This window comes from Phoenix dactylifera, unplaced genomic scaffold, assembly GCF_009389715.1.
Source record: "Phoenix dactylifera cultivar Barhee BC4 unplaced genomic scaffold, palm_55x_up_171113_PBpolish2nd_filt_p 001254F, whole genome shotgun sequence".
In the NCBI taxonomy this organism is placed as follows: Eukaryota; Viridiplantae; Streptophyta; class Magnoliopsida; order Arecales; family Arecaceae; genus Phoenix; species Phoenix dactylifera.
In genome coordinates, this window is record NW_024068588.1 from 53,261 (window position 1) to 78,398 (window position 25,138).

The 25,138-nt window shown below is 39.7% G+C and overlaps 1 non-coding gene across 1 annotated transcript; it reads right to left on the reverse strand.

The window, feature by feature from the left end:
- Positions 1-24,723: 24,723 nt before the first annotated feature.
- Positions 24,724-24,829, reverse strand: LOC120108280. The gene has a single exon (XR_005509697.1). It is a non-coding gene; the product is annotated as a small nucleolar RNA R71 (small nucleolar RNA).
- Positions 24,830-25,138: the final 309 nt, after the last annotated feature.

Consider the following 25,138-nt stretch of genomic DNA (forward strand, 5'->3'; position numbering starts at 1 on the left):
AGTATAAGAACTCAAATTGTACAGTTTTGAAAGAAAATTTCTACTCATTGTATTAAAGTCAAATTTGAGTACAAGTGTGATTACATAACAGAAAAAGTCCTCAAGGGACTGTACATCATAAAAAAATACACTAGGGTTTCTTTGTAGTGGAGGATGTGACTCCCGTACTCAGTCTAGTATGTTTGATGACCAAGCTTATCCCCTCAGAGACGTTCCCTAGTTGTTCGATGATCTCCGAGATGGCCCTAGACTGTATCGAAGTGAGCTGGGTCACACTTTCTTAGAGGGTGTCAAGTTTGGAGATCAAGGCATTTGCTAGCCTTTCTGCACCCTGACTCTGGCTACCTAGCTCGTTTCTGATGCTATCTCGCATCTTCCTCGTGTCATCCTTTATGTCGCTAAGATTCCAGTATTGAGCTTGGATTAGGCTCCTTATGTTGTAGATTTCCTCCTTCAGGTCTGCTACCATCTTGGACACGGCTGCTAAGGAGGGAACGACATCAGAGGAGGGAGCACTCAGTGGACCTCGGAGCTCTCTCAATGAATCATCTTTCAGCTCCCTCACAATCTCCTGTCTCATCTTCCGGAGCTGCTCAATGCTGATCCGGACTTCTAAAGGTTGCTGAGGTGGTGAAGCTGTAGATGGTCCAGCAGAAGTAGATGGGAATGAAGGACCAGAAGTGGAAGAAAAAGTGGGAGGAGCTGTGTAGTGGTCCTAGTCATGATTAGGACTAGGTGAGTGATGAGTGGTAGGATCGGATGGTGTGGATGAAGATGTTTTCCTAACCCAAATATTTTTGACTTTATGGAACCCCATTCGGTGGAGAGTCCCCTCACCCATGTGATCAGTATTTCGAAGTGAGCGAGAGGGTTCCCCCTCAGGGATAGGGACCTCTAACTCCCTAAAGAAGAGTGTGAATAGCATGCCATAAGGGAGACTCAACCTAGGTTTATCTAGGGGTTCACAGATATATTTGTAGATGAGTTTGGGGAAGTTGATGGGAGTATCTTGGAGAATGTGGAACATCAATGCTAGGTCTCTCTCGGAGATGAAGTCAAACCTACCAGTTTTGGGAAAGAGAGTCCTAGAAATGATACTTAGGAGGAGCCGCATTTCAGCTAAAAGTTGATTTGCAAACACTTCCTCTATAGGGGATTGAGGTGGGCTCCCTAAGATGGCCGTAAGGGCCTCAGTCCTATCATGGGGATGAGTGAAAAAAATCCCCTCTCGGGAGAGATGGAGGACTCGAGCAATGAAGTCCTCCAAGATGAAAATAGGGACATTCGCTATGGTCCCCTGGATACCACCGCTACCTCGTGCGACAGTCCCATAAAATTTCCTAACTAACCCTGGGTAGGTAAGGAGGTCCAGTGAACAGAAAAACTCTAAGCCCTGGGCCCTAAGACGATGCTCTAAGGTGAATCCTTCCTGGGAGAGGAAGTCAAAATTGACTTTCCTTCCGGTAGAGACTGCCCTCCCGGCGCACGGACGCGAGGGAACCGGCCTAGGCGGGGAAGGAACCGGAGGTGGTGGCCTCACGGGTTCGTTCCGTGCCTTGGACCGTCGCTCGGCGCCGCTCGTGGAGAGAGGTCTCTTCCGGCTCGGAACAACGGCTTTCCTAGGCATTTTGACCTGAAACCCGAGGAATGGACAAGAAAAATGGAAGAAATCTCGAGGGAAAGGACCTAAAATGGGTCGGAGACGAGGTCGGAGATGACTCTAGGGTTTTGGAACAGTGGCGGCCGAAAATAAAAGTGAAGATTAAACGTTTCGATTAGGGTTAAAAATCGGATTTCCGACCTCGAGTCGACTCTGGTATGTCGCGAGTCGACTCGACCTCGAGTCGACTCCTAAATATGCGCGAGTCGACTCGCCTACGAGCCGACTCTAAAATCTATTCGAGTCGACTCGAACTCTGGCACATAACCAAAGAATTCAGTTAATTCCATGCCAAAGGAGAGAGATATAGGAATCTTTATAACTTAAGGAATGATTTAATGACCATAGACGTGAAATCCTATATCCAAAGCTAATCATCAAAATCAATGAATTATAGGGGAGTATCATAAGAATGGATCAATCACTCCTAACCCTCTTCTAAGAATACAAAATCGATCTTCACTTAAGGGTTTTGTGAAGATATCAGCAAGTTGATCATCAGTGCAAACAAATTCAAGCATTACATCACCATTTAACACATGATCTCTTATGAAGTGATGCCTTATTTCAATATGTTTAGTTCTTGAGTGTTGAATTGGATTTTTAGTTAGATTTATAGCACTTGTATTAGCACAATTTATGGAAATCTTATTTTGTTTAATGCCATAATCTTCAAGTTGTTGCTTGATCCATAAAATTTGAGCACAACAACTCCAGACAGCAACATATTCGGCTTCCGCCGTAGATAGTGCAACCGAGTTTTGTTTCTTGCTAAACCAAGAGATTAAGTTTTCTCCTAAAAATTGGCATGACCCGCTGGTGCTTTTTCTATCAAGTTTACAACCAGCGAAGTCAGAATCAGTGTACCCTATTAAGTTTATGCTTGATTCTTTAGAGTACCATAAACCTATGGTTTTTGTTCCTATTAGATATTTAAAGATTCTCTTTACTGCAATTAGGTGTGATTCCTTAGGATTAGATTGATACCTAGCACACATGCATACACTAAACATGATGTCAGGTCTACTTGCTGTAAGATATAGTAATGAACCTATCATACCTCTATACAGCTTTTGATCAACTGACTTATTTGATTCATCTTTGTCTAATTTGCATGATGAGCTCATGGGTGTGCTGATAACTTGTTTCCATCCATGTCAAACTTCTTTAGCATTTTCTTGATGTATTTAGCTTGATTGATGAAAATCCCTTCCTTGGATTATTTGATTTGAAGTCCGAGGAAGTAGTTCAATTCTTCCATCATGCTCATCTCAAATTCACTCTGCATTAACTCAGCAAACTCTTTGCAAAGACGATTGTTAGTAGCACCAAAAATAATATCATCTACATAAATCTGCACTACTAACATATTTTTGTTTTTCTTTTTCAAAAATAGAGTTGTATCAACATTTTCTCTAGAAAATTCATGGTCTAATAGAAATTTGCTAAGTCTTTCATACCATGCTCTAGGGGCTTGTTTTAGACCATAAAGTGCTTTGTTTAGTTTATAAACATGATTGAGGTATTGATGATTCTTAAAACCAGGAGGTTGTTCTATATAAACTTCCTCATTAATATACCCATTCAAGAAGGCACTTTTTACATCCATTTGGAATAACTTGAAATCTTTATTGCATGCAAATGCTAGTAACAATCTAATTGCCTCAAGTCTAGCTATAGGAGCAAAAGTCTCATCAAAATCTATACCTTCTTCTTGATTATAGCCCTTTGCTACTAGTCTAGCCTTGTTCCAAATCACAATTCTATTTTCATCAAGTTTATTTTTGTATATCCATTTAGTTCCTATTATTGAGTATTCAGTGGGTCTTTCAACTAAGTTCCATACTTTATTCTTGTAAATTGGTTAAGTTCCTCTTGCATAGCATTTATCCAATTTACATCACTTTCAGCTTCTTCTATGTTTTTAGGTTCTAAATGTGAAACAAATGCAAGATGATTATTTAAGTTCCTAAGAGAGGCTCTAGTTCTAACAGGTTGAGATGGATCATCTAAGATTAATTCTTTAGGGTGACCATGAGCATACCTCCAAACCTTAGTAAGCCCATGATCAACAATTACCTCTTGGTTTGTTGATGTATCTCCAATCTGCTTTCGGTTCATTTTCTTGTAATGTCATGTCATTCATCTTTTCCTCAAGTATCCCTGCATCATCATCAAGAGCTACTCTCTTGCTAGAAGAGACATCATTAGTATCATCAAAAACAACATGTATAGACTCTTCAATAACAAGGATTCTTTTGTTGAAGACTCTATAAGCTTTACTTGATGTAGAATATCCCAAAAAGATACCTTCATCAGATTTGGAATCACATTTGCCTAAGTTATCTTTGCCATTATTATGAATGAAACACCTACACCCAAAAACATGAAAATAGTTTACTTTGGGCTTTCTATCTCTCCAAAGTTCATAAGGTGTTTCCTTTATAATTGGTCTCAATAAAATTCTATTTAATATATGACATGATGTGTTAATGACTTCTCCCCAAAAGTACTTAGGGAGGTTACTTTCACACAACATGGTTCTAGCCATTTTCTCTAGGGTTCTATTTTTTCTTTCCACAACTCCATTTTGTTGTGGTATCCTAGATGCAGAGAAATTATGAGTTATTTCCTTTTTACTACAGAATTCATCAAATAGATGATTTTCAAATTCCGTTCCATGATCACTCCTAATAGCTATAACTGAAGCATTTCTAGAGTTAGTTACTTCCTCATGAAATTTCTTAAATACTGAAAATGCTTCATCTTTATGAGCTAAAAATATGATCCATGTGTATCTAGAAAAATCATCTACAATGACAAGACCATACTTATTTCCACCAAGGCTTGTGGTTCTAGTTGGTCCAAAAAGATCCATGTGAAGTAGTTCAAGGGGTCTAGCAGCAGAGACACAATTTATGGATTTAAAGGAACTTCTAGTTTGTTTGCCATATTGACATGCTTCACAAATTTTATTTTTCTCAAATTTTAACTTTGGCAAACCAATCACAGAATCTCTTTTAACTAATTTTGATATTGTATCCATACTTGCATGACCTAATTTACGGTGCCATAACCAACTTGCATCATTGACTTTAGAATCACTAGCTACTAGGCAACGGCTATTATTGGCGAGATCTTCAAGATCTACTACATAAACATTGTCACGTCTTATTCCTTTGAATACTAAGCTATTGTCAATTGAGTTGGTTATGATGCATGGAGATGGCTTAAACAGAACATCAAAATCTCTATCACATAATTGACTAACGCTAAGTAAGTTATGCTTAAGACCATCTACAAATCGTACATTATCAACGAAGGTTGAAGAGGTGATTTGTACTTTACCTATGCCAACGATATGACCTTGGTTATCGTCTCCAGAAGTCACAGCACCTCCCTTTTTAGGCTCTAGGATGAAGAATTGCACCTTGTCACCCGTCATGTGTCTTGAGCAGCCACTATCCAAGTACCAACAGTTTTTGTCGACCTTGACTGCAAGACACTCCTACACAAGGAAATCATATAATTTTAGGTACCCAAGTTTTCTTGGGTCCTTCAAGGTTAGCTATGTTGGTTCCTTTTGGAACCCAAACCTTTTTAATTTTTTTTTTAGCTTCTATTTTCCTATGGTCACACACATTAACTTTATGTCCTACTTTTCCACAGCAAAAACAGGTTATATTTTTAGTTTTACTTTTTCCAGCTTTTGCAAAAAAGTTTTTAAGAAACTTTTGCTTATTCTTAGGCTTATACCCTAAACCAGCTCTATTAAACACAGCTCGTTGACTGTTAAGAATCATCTCCAATTTTTCAGAACTATATGTAAACTTTTCTACAATAGGTTTGTATTTTTCAAGTTCTTTTGTTAACTTCAGTTTTTCTATTTTTAGTAAGTTTAAGTCTTTTGTAAAATTATCTTTTATAGTTTGGTTACTATTTTTAAGTTCTGAAACTTTCTTAGTTAGTCTTTCGTTATCTTTAATTAAGGTATTAGTTTTTTGAGTTAGCAATTGGTTGCTTGTTTTAAGTTCTAAGTTTTCTTTGATGATAGAGTCCTTGTCCTTAATTAATTTATCGTACTTATGAGTGTAAGATTGATTAGTTAGTTTCAATTCTTTATTTTTAAGGTTTATTGTCTTATATTCATCCATTAGTTCATTAAAAGAATCATATAATTCATCAAAGGTAAAATCTAAATGTGTTTCAGATATTACCTCATTATCATTTGCCATGAAGCAAAAATTTGCTTTTTTCTCTTGTTCCTCATCCGATGATGATGATGATTGATCGGAGTCTGTGAAGGTGGAGACAAGAGCTTTCTTCTTCTTGTATTTGCTGCCCTTCTTCAGCAAGGGACAGTCGATTCTGAAATGTCCCGGCTTCTTGCATTCATAGCAACCGATTTCCTCACTTTTCCTTTTCTTACCTTTGTCTTTGTTGTAGAAACTTGAGGAACCTCTCCTCTGATGAAAGGACTTCTTTCGGTTGATGAATTTTCTGAACTTTCACACGAGAAGAGCCTCATCTTCATCTTCCTCATTGTCTTCTTCTTCACTGCTGCTACTGCAAGAGGGATCCTTGTTAGAAAAAATAGACTTAAGGGCAATTACCTTTTTCTTGTGGGAGGACTCTTCTTCACTGTGTTGCTTCATTGTGAGCTCATGTGTCATCAAGGATCCAAGGAGCTCCTCGAGTGCCAGCTTGTTCAAGTCTTTGGCTTCTTGAATCGCCGTTACCTTGGCTTCCCATGACCTTGGTAAAGATCGAAGAACTTTCCTGACAAGGTCACTGTTAGTATAATTTTTGCCAAGGCTTTTTAGGCCATTGACAATATCAGTAAATCTAGTAAACATGCAAGTGATAGTTTCATTAGATTCCATTTTAAATAGTTCATACTTATGAACTAGCATGTTTATTTTGGATTCCTTGACTTGATTCGTGCCCTCGTGGGTCACTTCAAGTCTGTCCCATATCTCTTTTGCAGAATTGCAAATAGAGATTCTATTGAATTCATTATGGTCTAAGGCACAATAAAGTACATTCATTGCTTTGGCATTTAGTTGTGCCTTTCTTCTATCATTGTCATCCCAATCTTTTTCAAGCTTGGGTATAGTAATGTTATCTACATAAATAGAAGGAATGTATGGTCCATTAACTATGATGCTCCAAACATCATAGTCTTGGGCTTGGATAAATATCCTCATCCTAGCCTTCCAATAGGTGTAGTTAGTTCCATTGAAGAATGGAGGCCTATTGGTGGATTGCCCCTCACTAAGAGAAGATCCAAAAGGGGTTGTCATTTTGATCTTTTACTCTTTTAATATAAGAGCTCCGGTTCTGATACCACTTGTTGCCCAAGAAGACAACCCAAGAGGGGAGGTGAATTGGGTTTGGATTAATTCTCGACCAATTAAAAACTATGATTAGTAATTAACTAAATCTATTGCAAGCAAATTAGTTAAGTTACTAGATGAAGTGAATGAAGAGAGAGAGAGAGGACAGCAGCCAATACAAACACAAACCAGTTTATAGTGGTTCGGAGCTAACCCTTGCTCCTACGTCCACTCCCCAAGCTTCACTTGGGAGTTCACTATAATCCCTTGGATTACAGCCGGTTGTTTTACAAGTTCACAACCCAACTTGTTGTTTTCGCGAGATCACAATGAACTCGGTCGGTTTTCACAGGCTCACCGACTAGAACCATCCGATTATTTTTCTGGGATCACAATCAAACCCTTACACCATTGGTTTTAACTTCGGCTCACCAACAAACCTTACAACCCTTGATTCAGTCCCCTGATTGAATCAAGTAAGAAAAAACAGTTTGGGAAAAGATACAAGGAAAGCTTCTTAACAAGCAAATATGAATCAATATGAATAGAGTAAAGTTAGAAGCCCTCAAACAGATTTTGGAAGAGGAAGAAAGGGCTTCTCGAACTCTAAGTCTCCTCTTTGAGTGCACTAAAGATCTGATGTCAGAGGAAGAGCCTTGAATGCAAAGGGAAGACTTCTAGGAATGTATTAACTGCGTTTCTTCCTTCTTTTGCTTGTCTTTTCTCTCAATAGACTCTTGGTAGTTGGAAAACACTTAATACACAGATGGAGTAATCCTCTTAATGTCTACTACTGTTCACTCTGGCTATTTAAACAGTCTCCCTTGAAAAATAGCCGTTAGACAATGATTTGTGGCCGTTCTGCACAGTCTGCACCTCCTGACAATGTATCCGTTGGGGTCGGAGTCGACTCGCTCGATCTGGAGTCGACTCGGCTGTTGCTGGAGTCGACTCACGCTTTACTGGAGATGACTCGCCCACTGTTCAGGATTTGAATTAAAGTGTTGTCCCGTCCTAGAGTCGACTCGGGCCAAACCTGGAGTCGACTCGCCAAGATCTGGAGATGACTTGGCATTTTGGAGACGACTCGTTCTCAGGATTCCAAAGATCTATTTTTCTGCATTTCTTTCTCGAGTCGACTCGGATCATCTTGGAGTCGACTCAGCTCTCAGAGTCCGAAAAGTGATCCTCTATCTTTCGAGTTGAACTGCCTCGAAGTCGACTCGGATTATCTTGGAGTCGACTCGGCTCTCAGAGCCCGAAAACTGATCCTCTTTCTTTCGAGTTGAACAGCCTCGAAGTCGACTCGCACTTTGTTGGGGTCGACTCGGCTGACTTGGGGTCGACTCTCGTATTCTCGGAGTCGACTCGTTCACAGAGTCACTTTATTTGGTTTTCTGCCTTTCAGTCTGCTTTCCTCTGAGAGTCGACTCTTGCATGTTTAGGAGTCGACTCGCCAAACGTTGGAGTCGACTCGAATCCTTCTAGAGTCGACTCGGTAACAGGGTCTAGAAAATACTTCTCTGTCTTTCTGTCTGTTACTCCTTGGAGTCGACTCGGAACCGTCGGAAGTCGACTTGGCAAGCATCGGAGTCGGCTCGAAATCGTCGGAGTCGACTCGGTGACAGGGTCTGAAATTTATCTTTCTATCCTTCTATCTGTTCTCAGTCGGAGTCGACTCATAGTATACCGAAGTCGACTCGAGCTTGTGCCAGAACCTCTGAAACACTTAGAGTTGACTCGCGATCTTCCGGAGTCGACTCGAGCTTCAGACTTTGGCTTAATTGTGTTCAACACTTAGCCAAATGACTTTGAACAAAAGCTCGATGCTCTTAAAGATAAATTCACATATATTTGCCTGAAACACTAGATTGAATTCATTAGTACAATATGAAATATACTCAAATGCTTTGAGCTCATCAAAATCAAATAGGGGTATAACCTATCACTCCACAAGACTTCAGCTACCCTAGGCTCATTAGATCATTTTGGTGAATGGATCTAGTGAGCTTTACAGTTGCCTGGAGATTGCCATCTCCATGCAGGCCATCTCAACCTAAAGAGCTCGATTAGCTTGATTGGTCTTCAGTGCTCGGGCTGGTAGAACAGGAATGTGTCTTCACTTTGGTTGTCCCATCCTTGAGAGGTCAGTTAGCTCTTCAGATCTTCAGTGCTAGGGCAGGTATCCTCACCTAGGCTATCGCAACCAGAATAGACAAGTTAGTTCGCCAAGTCTTCATCTCGGAGGCTGGTAAAATAGAGGTGTTGCCTTCATGGAAGTTTCCTAAAGGCCCCCCTAGCTACGTAGACTTGCAGAATTGGGCTGTTGAATGGCTCGTCCAAAGAACAAAAGTGTTGGCCCTACAGAAGCTCCCCAAAGGACTGATGGAATTCCACGCGCGCCGCAGAAAAATTCTGAACGCAGCGGAAGGCATGCGCAAGATTTCGTTCATCGCATGAACTGAATTTAAAACACCGTTCATAGATAGATTAGGATTAAAAACTTTTTACATCATTAGGAAGATCAGATTTTCACCTTGTGGGGGTAGATGATCACCGCAAACTGATGATCGTGGTATTTGATGAAGGTTCGCTTGAAGCCGCACACACGTCCGGCCTCTACGGGAATCCACACGAGGTAGAGGACTGGTCAAAGCTCTCTTGCCTTTCCGGGGTACTAGCTCCCTTGCAGAGACAAGTTTTGATGGCTAAAATCTCCTCATTGAATCAACTCTTGATTGCCTAAGGGAGGAGAAAGAAGAAGGATGAACCAAGGAAGAAGATCAAAATCCCTTCGCAACCTTTTCCTTTGCTTGGCGTTGGAACCAAGAGGGGGAGGGAGGAAGGCCGCCAAGGCCTCTTCTTTTCTTCTCCTTGCTTGCGGCTGAAGACCAAGGGAAATGAGGGGGCTCATGGCTGAAGGGAGAAGGCTTGGAATGCCCTAGGTGCCGCCTCCTCTTCTCCTTTTAAAGTAGTTTGGAGCTCCTAATTTTTAGGAGCTCCAAGTCTATCTTCAAGGGGCGCCGGCCCCTTCATCATGCTGCACCAAATTTTCCAAAAGAGGAGGGGCTCACGCCCCTCCTTCTTGGTCATCCTAATCCCCCCTAAGGAGGATTAGGTGGCTCCTTATGGTCGAGTCCTAATCTAATTAGGCTTTAACCAAATTATGAACCAATTTGGGTTTTATTCCATGCAAGTCCTAATCCAATTAGGACTTTATTGAATCATGACTCAATTGAACTCTTTAATCCTAATCCAATTAGGAGTCATCTTAATTCATTAGATTAATAATTAATTAGAACTTAAGAAATCCTAATCCAATTAGGACTTATTCAATTTTAGTCCTAATCCAATTAGAACTTTAGAAATCCTACTCCAAGTAGGACTCTAATTTTAATTCAAAGTCCTAATCTAATTAGGACTCTAGGAATCCTACTCTAAGTAAGATTTGTTTCTAAGTCCAATTAATTAAATTCCATTATTCCTTCTTCAACTCACTAACTCTTAGTGGGTTAAATCAATTATCAATCAAATTGATAATTATAAATTATTTGTAATTTCTAATCACAATTCAACCATCGGATCAGTCAATACCTCTAATGTGTGTGACCCCATAGGTTTTATTATATCTGGTAGTGAGATATATTGCGATCTCTCTCACAATATCATTGAAAACTCCTTTCAATGGGTTGGAACAATTCCAAATCAGCTCACCAGGGATCATCGACCATCGAGATAGTCCCTGTGAGTCTCACTATCCACTAGTGACACCTAAAAGCATGTAGTGGATATCCAGCAGAATGAAATGATGAACTTTTAGGTACAGTTATCGTATGATACAGTCCTTCTATCGTGAATTCCTACAAAATGGAGGTCATGGATAACTCATCAAACCCCATCGTTTGTCATATTTATAGATTTATTTGACTTAAGTTCGAGAGTGGAAAACTCTTTCTCCACTGTACGTACTATTCGTCTTTTCCTGTCTAACTAAAAATTATGCTAAACAGATCGTTGTTAGAACTGACAAACAAAGTTTAAATTAATTTAACTCTTACCTGTTCTACTCGAAGAATAGCGGTTGTAAGAGGTCGATCCACAGGGAGGCGATTGGAGTTGCATAAAAATTAAAATGTTCACTCGGATTTGAAATCGATTTTTTTTTAATGATAAAAGAAAAACATTACGTGGGGGATGTGGAATGATTTTTAACTTGAAATTAACGGAAAGACAGTTACTTAAATTCGAAAAGCATTTATATATTTAATGGAAAAGAAAAGCCTTGGCATAAATTAAAATAAATGAAAAATAGTGCTAAGAAGATCAAAAGCCTAGAACATAAATTGCATAAAAAAAAATTTAATGTATTGCATCAAAAAAGAATTAAAAGATTGCATAAAAAAAAGCGAAAATTAAACTGAACCTAGAACAAGGATTTCATAAAAGAAAATTGATGGATTTCATAAAAAGAAAACTAATTACAAATAAAAATGGCAAATAGAGATCTAATACTCCTTCTACTTTGCAAATAAAATAAAGAAAATAAAACAAAAACAAATCTCTTCTCTCTCTCTCCCACGGTGGAAAATACTAATCCCCTCTTCTTCTTTTTTTTTTTCTTTCTTCTTCCCAAATGAAACAGAGTACTCACCTATTCCCTCTCCTTTGAACCAGCCGAGCCCTCTCCTCTCTTGGCCTCCACCCCCAACCGAGCTCCCCTGCTCCCTTGCCGATGGCTCCCTTATATAGATCCCCAGCAGGCACGTGGATGGATGGAATCACGGACTCGCTTGGGAGGAGCGTGTGTTGCTGCATCACGGAATGCGGTGGAGAGGGGCTGGCCGCAGGATCGACGAGATGGAAGAAGAAGGCAGACGCGATCAACAGGGCTTCACGAGCAGCTGGGATGGAGTGCTAATCCGGAAGCTTTGGAAGAGGAGGAGATGTGGATCCGGGCGCTGGAAGGAGCCGATCACGGGAGGACACCATTCACGGATGTGGTGCCGGCTTGGAGGCGGAAGGTGGGGACGCGCTGGGATCTGGGTGATGGGTTTCCTTCTTTGGGTGCCGGTTTGGGAGCGGGATCGTTGGGGAGGAGCCGATCGTGGAAGGGATCCGATGCGGATCGGCTGTGAATCGGGCGTTGCTGGGATCATGGAAGAGGGAAGTCATCCGGGATCTTTGCTGGGAGGAGCCGTGGAGGAGATGGACGCGTTGATACTGGGAATCCGGAAGAGGGTGGAGCCGAACACATCTTGGACAACGGGTGGCTGAGATGCTGATCTGGTGTGGTTCCTTGATGGCGAGAATCGGAAGAAATGAAGGCCTGCGGGATTGCTGGGAGCGTGATCGACGGGGTGACTTGCTGGCACGGTGGCTGGCACGGATGCGGGACCGCCGAGATCACGGAAGAGCTGGGAACGTGATCGTTGGGAGGAGTCATTCATGGAAGAGCTGGGATTTGGGGGAGGTGGATCCGTGGATGATGGGAATCGGGCGTGGTGGGGTGAGATGCCCGCTTGCTTATTTTGGAAGAGGGGCTGAAGCCGGAGGAGCCGATCTGGATCATTGGATGCGGATACGGAGATGCTCGCGATGTTGTGATGTATCGCGGGATGAAGTCAGGATGTGCAAGCCCTGAAAGATGCTGGCTTGACTTGAGCTCGGGCTGCCGGGCATTGGGCTCAAACCTAATGTTAATTGGTTTCTTAGATTACTGCACTCAAACAAAAATACCACGTTAATTAGTTAATTTTATTATTAATGATTAGCTAAAATACTAATTAAAATGGTCTGACGATTGCACTTTTGTGCTCTCATCACACCCTCCAACCAGCTTATTGCTAGTCTCTAGCAATTTAGTGCGACAATGATAAAATGAGAGTGCAAAAGTTTTATTTATTATATATATATAAATATACATGAACTAAGATAAATACTCACTTTCGTAGAGTATTACGATTGCACTTAGCACGTGCAACAAGCCGTTAAACCCCTAGGTTACCCTAGTGGACGAGTGTTGTCTCGTGAGGGTTTGCAGTGAAGTTATCCACAAACTTCAATCCCAAAATAAAATTTGTTTTATGAAATGAAAGTCTAATTTCAAGTACCTAACTGATAAGAATTTCAAAAGCACACAAGGTTTTAATTACTAAGTAGCCCAAATTTTAGGTTAGTATGCAATTTAAGTTGAAGTCATTAAGTTTTCCGTTAGGGAGTTGTAAGACTTATTTATACTTGAGTGCTCAGTGAAGTTTGGACCATGAACAAGCTAAGGTTTTGGATCTCCAAAATATCGCTAATATTAGTAGTTTCCAAGAATTGGTCGGACAAGACCTATTTGCTGATTCAAAATCATCTTTTCTGCAGGATTTCGAGAGCTGTGGATGTTTACTTTAATACCTCATGGGCTTTATCTATAATATTCCAGTTTACTCGAATTTTTGCAACGACGGCTTTCACACTATTGTCTTTCTTAAGGTCAAAATACAAATTTTTTTTTTTAACTTTTTTTTGAAACATGAAAATGTTTATATTGTGCACTTTTACTCCTATGATGATTCCTCCATGTAGCGAGCAATTAGTCGACAATTCTCACACCAGTTGGCATGAGGTGTCGGGCATCAAGACTCTCCTACGGACCTATGCTCGGGTTCCTCATCACAAGCCCGCTGACCTTTGATAATAGGTAGCCCTTTTCGATGTACCTGACTAAATCCACCAAATAGTTTTTTTTTTTTGGATCAGAAAAAGATGGTTCATCAGGATTCGAGGTTGCTACCATATTCTCAACACAATGTCGAACCTATACCTTAGAAAATGCAGGCCAGATGTGTTGTGAAATTCAAAGCACTAATTAGCTTACAACTCACTAAAAGAAACTTAATAAAAAGAACTCACTTTGCACTACTTCCGACTAGTCATTGGGCTCTTAGATTTTATATACCTTGTGTGTTGTAATTAATAATTTTTTTAAAAAAAATTAACTAAAAACTTTTTTTTAATTATTTTTATAAAATTCCAAATACTTAAAAATACCTCCAAACCTAAATCTAACATTGTCCTCAATGTTAAAGAAAATTTAAAGCAGTAAGAGGACAGAGGAGAAGTTACCTGATATGGGTGAGTAAATTGAAAGTTGGGGCAAAATCCCTCAAACCTGCATGTTAGTAATTTATTGAATTTTTTTTATTATTATTATTTTTTAATTAGAAAATATTTACATGTTGGGTTGCCTCCCAAGAGTGCTAAGTTTTATGTCAGACAATTCTAATTCATTCATGATAGACAGGGTCGGTTAGAAGTGTCTCCTCAACTTCTGGACTCAGATACTCAAGGTATGGTTTTAAACGATGTCCATTGACTTGAAAGGACCTACCATCCTTGGTATTGCATATTACTACTGCACCATGCGGATGCACTTTCTCTACTGTGTATGGGCCAGTCCAGCGAGATTTAAGTTTTCCAGGAAATAGATGTAATCGAGAATCATATAGAAGAACTTTTTGTTCTTGGTGAAATTCCTTACGAATGATCATTTTATCATGCATGATCTTCATGCGATCTTTGTACTTCTTGGCATACTCGTAAGCATCGTTTCTAATTTCTTCAAGCTCATCGAAGCTTCCTATGTTCTCCCGCTTTGTCAAGATCGAAATTTAAATTTTTAATCGCCCAATAGGCCTTGTGCTCTAACTCGACAGGTAAATGGCAGGCCTTGCCATAGACAGTTCTATATGGAGACATTCTAATTGGTGTTTTGTAAGCCGTCCGATATGCCCACAGTGCATCTGTTAGCCTAAAAGACCAATCCTTCCGAGATATATGAACAGTTTTTTCAAGGATGGTCTTGATCTCCCGATTGGAAATTTCGACTTGTCCACTTGTTTGTGGATAATATGGTGTACTGACCTTGTGATTAATGTTGTACTTTCTCATAAGGGCTTTAAAGATTTTATTACAAAAATGTTTCCCCCCATCACTAATGATAGCACGAGGGGTGCCAAAACGAGCAAAGATAGATTCTTTAAGGAACTTGATCACCACTTTGTGATCATTGGTCTTACACGCGATAGCCTCAATCCATTTTGATACATAGTCAACTGCCACAAGAATGTACTGATGCCCAAACAACATAGGAAAAGGACCCATAAAATCAATACCCCAAACATCGAAGATTTCTATAATTAAGATAGGGTTCAGGGGCATCTCATTCTTTCTCGAAAGTTTTCCTAATCGTTGACATCGATCGCAAGATTTACAATAGTCATGCGCATCTCGAAAAAGTGTGGGCCAATAAAATCCGCACTGCAAAACTTTTGCAGCAGTTTTCTTTCCACTAAAATGACCACCACAAGCATGGTCATGACAAAAGAAAAGGACATTCCTTTGATCGTGTTCAAGGATGCATCGTCTGATAATTTGATCAGTACATTATTTGAACAAGTATGGTTCATCCCAAAAATACCATTTTACGCGAGCTAGGAAGCGGAATTTTTCTTGTTTGGTCCATGAACTGGGCATTCGTTCAGTAACTAGATAGTTGACTACATCAGCATACCATGGAACATTGGTATGGGAAATCATCATTAATTGTTCATCAGGGAAGGTCTCGGACACAGGCATGGATTCTCCAGATGATTCAACAATTAATCTGGACAAGTGGTCAGCTACAACATTTTCAGATCCCTTTTTATCTCGTATTTCAAGATCAAATTCTTGAAGCAATAGGATCCAACGAATGAGTTTTGCCTTGGCATCCTTCTTTGTGAGAAGGTACTTAAGGGTGGCATGATCAGAATAAATAAGGACCTTCGATCCTATCAGATAGGGACGGAATTTGTCAAGAGCAAAGACAACAGCCAACAACTCTTTTTCAGTTGTAGAATAGTTAAGTTGGGCGTCATTCAGAGTTTTGCTCGCATAATGAATCACATGGGGAAGCTTCCCCACTCGCTGACCTAGGACGGCACCTATTGCATAATCAGATGCATCACACATGATTTCAAATGGCAGATTCCAATCAGGGGACCTTATGATGGGTGCTGAGGTTAGTTCAGACTTCAGTCTTTCGAAAGCAGTTATACAAATCGGCAAAAAATTAAAAATAACATCTTTCGCCAACAGATCGCATAAGGGTTTCGACAATTTACTAAAATCCTTGATAAAGCGGCGGTAAAAACCCGCATGCCCTAAAAAGGATCTGACTTTCCTAACAGTTTTGGGAGGTGGTAACTTGGCAATTAATTCTACTTTGGCTTTATCCACCTCGATTCCCCTTTGTGACACAATGTGTCCCAAAACAATACCTGATTGGACCATAAAATGGCATTTTTCCGAGTTAAGAACTAAATTTTTCTCTTTACATCGTTCTACAACAAGGGTCAAGTGATGGAGATATTCATTAAAATTAGATCCGAATATAGAAAAGTCATCCATAAAAACTTCTAAAAATTTCTCCACCATGTCGGAGAAAATGCTCATCATATACCGCTGGAATGTAGCCGGTGCATTGCATAACCCAAAAGGCATGCGACGATAGGCAAAAGTGCCATAAGGACAGGTGAATGTGGTTTTTTCTTGATCCTCACGTGCAATTAGAACTTGGTTATATCCAGAATAACCATCAAGGAAACAGTAATGAGAGTGGCCAGCTAAACGTTCTAACATTTGGTCAATGAAGGGTAGTGGGAAGTGGTCTTTCCTAGTCATGGCGTTCAGCTTTCTGTAGTCGATGCACACTCGCCATCCAGTTTGGATTCGAGTTGGGACTAACTCATTTTGGTCATTCTTGATCACAGTAATTCCAGATTTCTTGGGTACGACTTGAACTGGGCTCACCCACTGGCTATCAGAAATAGGATATATAATCCCTGCATCTAAGAGTTTAATGATTTCAGCTAGAACCACATCCTTCATGACTGGGTTAAGTCGCCTTTGTGGTTCTCTAGAGGTTTTTGCATCCTCTTCTAGATGAATTTTATGTTGGACCACAGAAAGGCTAATCCCCTTAATATCAGCTATAGACCAGCCGATCGCTTCTTGATTTTTCTGAAGGATATTTAACAACTTCTCTTCCTGTTCTTCAGTTAAATTTGATGCAATAATAACAGGTAAGGTGTTGTTGTCCCCTAGAAATGCATATTTTAGGTTTTCAGGCAGATCTTTAAGTTCAAGCTGGGGAGGTTTGACACTTGAAGGTACTAGCTGGGATTCAGGTATAGGTAATGATTCAAATTTAGTAGCCCATCTGCTAGTATCCATTACAGGAATGGAATCTAGTAATGTATTAACCTCTTGATTCGACTCTCCTTCCTCACAATCTTGACTGAATTGGGCCAAACATCTTTCTAGTGGATCAGAATAACTTGATTCCTCGAAGGACTTGCTGATTATGTTTTCAATCATGTGAATTTCTTCTAAATCGTCCATCTCAGATGGTTGATTACTACTGTGAAAGACATTGAGTTGGATGGTCAAGTTTCCAAATGTTAAGGTCATTATCCCATTTCGGCAACGATCGCAGCATTTGAAGTGGCCAAAAATGGTCTACCAAGGATTACCGGGATGTGACTACCTGGATTTTTCACTAGTTCAGTTTCGAGGACTACAAAATCCACAGGGTAGTAAAACTCATTTACCTTTATAATTACATCCTCTACAATTCCCTTAGGATACTTCACAGTCCTATCTGCTAATGACAAAGTAATGTTTGTGGGCTTTAATTCTCCCAAACCTAGTTCGGTGTAGACAGAATAGGGTAATAGGTTTACACTTGCTCCTAAGTCTAATAGGGCTCTCCGAATGATGGTTTTTCCTATTTTAATTTCAACAGTGGGGCAACCAGGATCCTTGTATTTTGGGGCAATCTGTTGTTGAATAAGAGATGAGGCTTGTGCCGCCATCACAGCTTGCCTAGGAATACTGGTTTTTCTTTTCACCATGGTTAGATCTTTTAAGAATTTTGTATAGGAGGGGATCTGTCTGATGGCATCTAGGAAGGGTAAAATTATTTGGACATTTTTAAAGACTTCCATGACTGAGATTTTTTCTTTGAGTCTTGTAGTCTACTAGAAAAGGGAGCCTTGGGTGTATACGTCTCTATTGGTTTCTCCTCTATTCCTTGTGTTCCCTGTTCTTGTGCCTTTTTCTGGGTGGGGTTCGGTTCATGCTTTTCTTCTTTTTCTTGTACAGGAAGTTGGACCTTGTTGTCTACTTGTTTGCCAGACCGTAAAGTGGTAATTGCCTGAACTTCATGGGTAGGGTTTCCATTAGAATCAATCTGAAACTGGCCTCTCGGCCCTTGATTCTGTTGCCTACTAGGGTTAGGCACTGGCTGACTAGGTAGTTCACCTTTCTTTCTATCCCCTAGAGAGTTTGCTATTTGGCTTAGACTAACCTCAAGTTTTGCAATCGCTTGCGCATGGAATTGGTTAGTCTGGGTTTGAGCCATGTTGGTCTGTTGTTGCTGTTGGATGAAGTCTTGTTGCTGCTTCATCATGTTAGCCATCATGGCTTCCAATGATGTAGTTTGCTGAGGGATAGGGGCACTATAAGTAGGAATAGGTGGAGCCAATGATTGATTTATTTGTGATGGACCTATCCTGAGAAAATTCTTCTGAAAACCTGGTGGACCACCTTGATGCTGAATAGGTTCATTTTGCTTGTATGAAAAATTTGGGTGGAACCTGTTATCAGGATGGTAGACTGGGCTGAATGAATTAGGAGTGGGCTTCTTGAAGGCACGATATGAGTTTAGAGCATTTGCCTGCTCAGCCTTAATATTGGGTAAACTAGGACAACACTCCACTAGATGCTCAGAACTATTACACAAGATACATAAACTATGTGACTCGTAATCCACTTTCATGATAGGATTTAGCTCTTTGTATAAACTCGAGCTAGTAGAAACAGTGAAAGCATCAAACTTTTTGCTTAAGTTGTTCATTCCAGTCACCAGATTGGACATGATATTTTTGAGTTCTGGGTCTGCTTTCATTTCATAATTACCTGGTTTTCTAGATCCGAACTCATCTATATTTACTTCCTCACCATAGCTACTCCAATTTTGGGCATTCTCGGCTAAGTCAACAAGAAATTCATAGGCTTGATCCGGGGTTTGGTTCATGAACCTACCCTTGTGCATGGACTCGATCATGTTTCTATGTGCCGGAGGTAGTCCTTTGTAAAAGAAATGGACTAGATCAGCCTTGTCAAGCCCATGGTGTGGGCACTTGACCAAAAGATCATGGAATCTTTTCCAAAGTTGGAAAAATTCCTCCTCAGATTTTCCTCTAAAAGTTCTGATGGCATCCTTAATTTTTTCGATTTTTACCATGGGATAGAACTTAGCCATGAACTTCCTAGATAGTTGTTCCCATGATGTGATGGAATTAGAAGCAAGAGAATACAGCCATGCAACGGCACGATCCTCTAAAGTCATGGGAAACAACCTTAATTTAATACCCTCTTCATCTAAGTTTTGATTTCTAAATGTTGGATAGATTGTCAAAAATTTGTTTAGATGAATGTAGGGTTGTTCACTCTCGAACCCATGAAACTTGGGTAACATGTTTATTGTTGCAGCCCGAATCTCGAATTGGGCTGCATTATTAATTGGTAATACTATGCAAGTAGGGGGACTAGCAGATGCGGGTGCAAACAACTCATTCAAAGTTCTGATATGTTCACCCATTGTAGAGATTGACGGTTGGTTTACAGTTCGCAGGTTGTGATGAAAAGTTCTGTCAATCTCAGGATCAAATGGGGTTAACTTATCCCTTAATGACCTTCTACCATGCATACATTATCAACAATTCATTAGATTTGACTCCTAAAATAAACGAAATCCTAAGAGAAGAGAAGGGCTAGACACAGATGACCACAACCAACACCACACAACAATTTGACCCTATTAGTCTTAGAATTAAGTGAGGTTTAGTAGCTTCTTAAATCTAGTTGCACAGAGATTTATCAAGTTAAAAAGTTTCTGAAATTCTCTCTAGATTAGATAGCTCCTAATCTCCCTTTCAGATTAAGCTTGAGCTTACCAGTTAAGCGATCCAGTAACTAGTGACCAGAAAAATTTCGGGGTGTGTGGTGGTGCCAGAAGGAATACACCGATACCACAATACCCGTAACAGTTTTCACTGTTGTAAAACTTTCCTAGACATCACCAATTACTAAATTCTCAATGGAGTGGCTTTCAGCCGCTTCTTTCCAAGAGCCTAATTGAGCTCGAAAACCCTAAGGCCAACGTCTAATTTGATTTTAATTTAATTTGGCTTAGGATATGGATGCAAGGTGGTGATTTTTGGGCTAAAGACAGGTAATGACTTCCCGACCTTATCTTTTTAATGGGTTTTGCCCTTAAATTCTTTTATGCAAATGCTTAATACTAAATGCAGCAAATAATCAATAATTTTTTTAAAGTTCATGCAATGTCATTAAGTTGTACTGATTAAATGAGCAAACAAATTTTTTTTTAATTATTATTTTTATTTTTTATTTATTTTTTTATTTTAATTTTTTTGTATAGCAATAACTTGAATGTAAACTAAACACAATCCTTATGCGTTAGTCAATCTCCGAATGCCCGTTGAATAAGCTCTGGAGATTACTCCGTGAGGAGTCCCAATAGAGGTATGATAACCTCGGAGGATTGCACCCTATCAATTACTAGCAAAAATAATAATTTTTTAAATTTTTTTTTTTGATTTAATTTTTTTCTCTCTTAAACTTCAAATTTTGAATCTCAAAATTCAAATTTTGAATTTAATTTTTTTTTAATTTTTGAATTTTGAAATTTTTTTAAATTTAATTTTTTTTTGAATTTTAAATTTCGAATTTCAAATTTCAGAATTTAATAACTACGAAATTATTAACTAGAAATTATCAAAATAAGGAAAATTAATAAAAATAAAAATAAAAACTTACTACTGGAGTGCGTTCACTCCGGGCATCCAAAATCCGATTTGATCTTCGTGATCGTTCTTGCTTCTCGATTTGCCTCCCCGGCAATGGCGTCAAAATTTCGTTCGTCCTTTTCTGTCTAACTAAAAATTATGCTAAACAGATCGTTGTTAAAACTGACAAACAAAGTTTAAATTAATTTAACTCTTACCTGTTATACTCGAAGAATAGCGGTTATAAGAGGTCGATCTACAGGGAGGCGATTAGAGTTGCATAAAAATTAAAATGTTCACTCGGATTTAAAATCAATTTTTTTTAATGATAAAATAAAAACATTACGTTGGTGATAAGTGCTGAATAATTTATAATTTAGTTATCTTTTCATAGCACTTATCAATGTTCTTAAACTAATAAATACATACTTTACCATAAAATTGAATAAACATTGAAATAAATTTAAAATATGGTAAGAGGTAAATAATTCTTTTCTCAAAACAGACTTTGAACTTGTCTCTCTCCTGGTTGCAATCTTTCATGAAAACTACAGAAAAACATATAAGAAGATTGTGTTGACTCGACTAAGGTTATAATTAAATGGGCTTTGGTCCTGGTTAGATTGAAAGTTATAATTGTATGGAAAAATATTTGATTAACCCTTTTATTAAGTCACGGTCTTATTTATCTGGTCGAGTTCAGTCTGAAACGGTTTAGTAAGAATTAAATAACATTGGACTCGAGGATAAATCAACAACCATCCAAAGCCAACTCCCCTATCCTTCTCAGATCAATAGCCATCCAACATATATATATATATATATTTTCACAACGATGAAACAGGAAAGTCATGCCGATTTTTCCCCCATCAAAGCAACCGATCCTCCATCCTCAACGGGACCTCGTATCAGCCGCGTGCCAAATCCATCTAAGAGGGAAACCAACCGCGTGACCACCGCATCCAGCTCCTCCGTCTTCATCCCCGGGTGTTCCGCCAGCGACCAATTTCCTCCACGATCCCAGTCCGCGGCAATCAATGAGCAGTTCCAACCGTCGAGACTCATTTCCTCCGATCAGCTCGTTCCAGCCACGAGACCCACGGAATCCTCCACGCAGCCAGCAACCGAGTAAAAGACCAATCTCCTCCGTGATCCATGCAGTGCACCAGCGCCATCAGCCGGTAACCCAGCTCGGCATCCATCTCCAGCTCCATTCCCGTCTTCTCCGAGATCCCAAGACTTCCGTGATCAGCATCCTAGCCGCATCGAAATCCAAGGATTCCAGCTTCCGTCCGCGTCGCTCCCAGCATCCGTTTCTCCTTCCTCCCATGATTCAGCCACCCAACCAGCTCGTTTCCGGATCAGCGCCTCCATCCCGCGGTCAGCTCCATCAATCAGCCGATTCCATGGATTTCGCCCCAACGATCGTGCATGCGTTCTTCCTCCTCTCCACGCGAAATCATGGATCCTCCGCTGGCTAATCTTTGGTGGGATCTATAAAAGGGAGGGTGGCCATCGGAGGGGAGGGAGCTCGGTGGAGAAGAAAACAGGGGAGACCCCCTGTTTCGGTGAAAAGAAGAATCCAGCCGAGAGAGAAGAAGAGAAAAAAAGAAATAAAAAAAAGAGAAAGGAGGGGGAGAGAGAGAGTATTTTGGATATTTTGGGAATAGCCTTTCATTTGAAGATGGCAAAGGATTTCTTCAGCCAACCAATGGAGATGACGAGTACCATGAGCAGCTAAGCCTCGGTTTAGGGGTTTGATGAAGCCGTGGATGAGTATTTATGTTGCATTTCTTTGATTTTTAGCATTGTAAGACAGTTGCATATTTAATGAAATTCTGATCTTGAAATGTCTTGTTTAATTTGTGTAAGATGTTTATCTTGTAGAAAGCCTCTGCATGAATTAATATAGTTTATCGAAATCGAATCCAATACCTGTGGTTTGGAGGAGACTGTTATGCCACTACCAGATTTATCTTTGAGAAATTAATCATCAGATGAATCATGCTAAGTAGGACAGACCATGCCTATCCTTAGAGAAGATGGTTTGTACCAGGCCTAGATGACTCATACTGTGGGTTAGATTTCAACTTTTTGTATGATTGTCCTAACTTGTAGTTAAGAGCAATCAGATCATACACGCATCTAAATCATTGAAAGCATCATATTTACGAATCCATCGGTGGATTCTAACCCTAAACATCTCTTCCCATAAAATACTCCTACTATTGCATTCATCTTACTTTTAGCTCTTATTAATCGATAACTCAAAAGTCTTTTTACTCTAGCTTATGCCCTTTGAATTAATTTAGTTAAATCAAGTTAGCAAATTCTCCTTCTTAATTTACTTTTTAAAGAAAAATAACTTATTCTTCAATTCCTGTGGACCGACACCCGTAATCACTATCCTACAGGATACGTGCTATTGCGTGGGTTATTTTTGAAATTGAAAGAACCGATCAATTTTTGGCGCCGTTGCCCTAAGACTGCCCCAATAGCATAGTTATTTTTCTTATTAAAAAAAAATTATTTAAAAAATTAAAAAAAAATTCTTTAAAAAAAATTTCTATTATTGTTACTTTTCTTATCTTCTTTTTCTCCCTTACTAATTTTTATTTATTTTTTTTTATATACTATTTGATCAGGAATCGAAGAAAAAATCTGGGATGATCAAAAAGAGAACTGCTGGAAAAGGAATGCTGTAGAGGTTTGCCTAAAAAAAAAATTAAATTGCTGGGGAAATTTCCTTTGGTAACCTCTAAACCTTTCTTATTTAAATTAATTATTAGCTTAAAATTTTGTGGTGATTGTTTGATTTCAATTTCAGCAAAAGTGTGAATGCATGCTTGATACACATACACAAATTGATCCGCACATAGTAAGGGCAATCACCCCAACAAGATAAGAGCCGGATTTCATCACCGGACTCTTGCCCAACTTAGGTGAACTCAATCTCACATAGTGTCACTTTAATTAAAATCAATTAGACATTGGCCCCTAGGGACATTCGAGCTCAATAGGACGAAGATCGCCGAAAGTTGCACCAATTTCGCTCTGTGGCTTAGTTGATGTCTAGGCAAGCTTTGTCCCTATAAGGGAGACAGTTCATCTGTTCGAGGCAAGTGGGTTTTAAGTGGGACCTTTGCGAACGCATCGTGACCCCTCCACTTACCTGGGAGCTTACCTGGTCAACTCGGTTCATTAGATCGGATTGGAGGCTTAGGTGCCCTCTTCAAACCAGTTAGGAGCTGTCTAGTGATTTTAGGACAAAGACTAGGATTGATATGCTTTTCTCTTTTATTGCATGCTTGATTGATCGAGTACTAGTGTATGCACGGTAGTCGTTCTAGAGTACAAAATCTATTACCTTTCGACCCTGAAATAGAACGAACCCTTAGGAACATTCGAGCTAAGATCAAAACATTAGGATCATCCCCACCTCTTAAGATGGCTGAAGAACAACCCAAACTCCTGAGGGAGTACTTTACTCCCACTATTTACACTTCCCCATCTTGCATTCGATTACCTGAAGTAGCAGCGGTACAATATGAAATAAAGTCTAGTGTGATCCAAATGCTTCCATCTTTTTATGGGCTCACCAATGAAGACCCATATAAACACCTAGATGAATTCCTTGAGATTTGCACCACTGTCAAGATTCAAAATTTCACTGATGATGCTTTGAAACTTAGATTATTCCCCTTCTCCCTTAAAGATAGAGCTAAGCAATGGCTGAATTCTTTAGAGGCTAACTCAATTCGTTCTTGGGATCAAATGCAACAAGAATTCCTTAAGAAATACTTTCCTATAGGAAGAACGAACCAGTTTAGACGTGCCATTACAAGCTTCTCCCAAACCGAGGGAGAAGAATTTCATGAAACTTGGGAGAGATTTCGGAACCTAATCCGTAAATGCCCTCATCATCAAATACCTAAGTGGCAGCTAGTGCAATGTTTCTATGACGGTTTGACGGAACGAAACCGTCAGATGATCGATGCTGCATGCGGGGGGACTTTCATGCTTCGAAATAAGCATGAAGCATGGCAATTATTTGAAAATCTTAATGAAAACTCCCTCCACCATGCTTCATGTTCTCGTCAAGCATCCCCGAATTTTCAAAGAAAAGAGGCCATTTGTGAAATAAGTCATTCTATGGACCTGTCTAGCAAAGTAGATGCATTGTCCCATAAGATTGACCAACTAATGATAGGAGGACATGTCGTTAGCTCTTCCCAAGC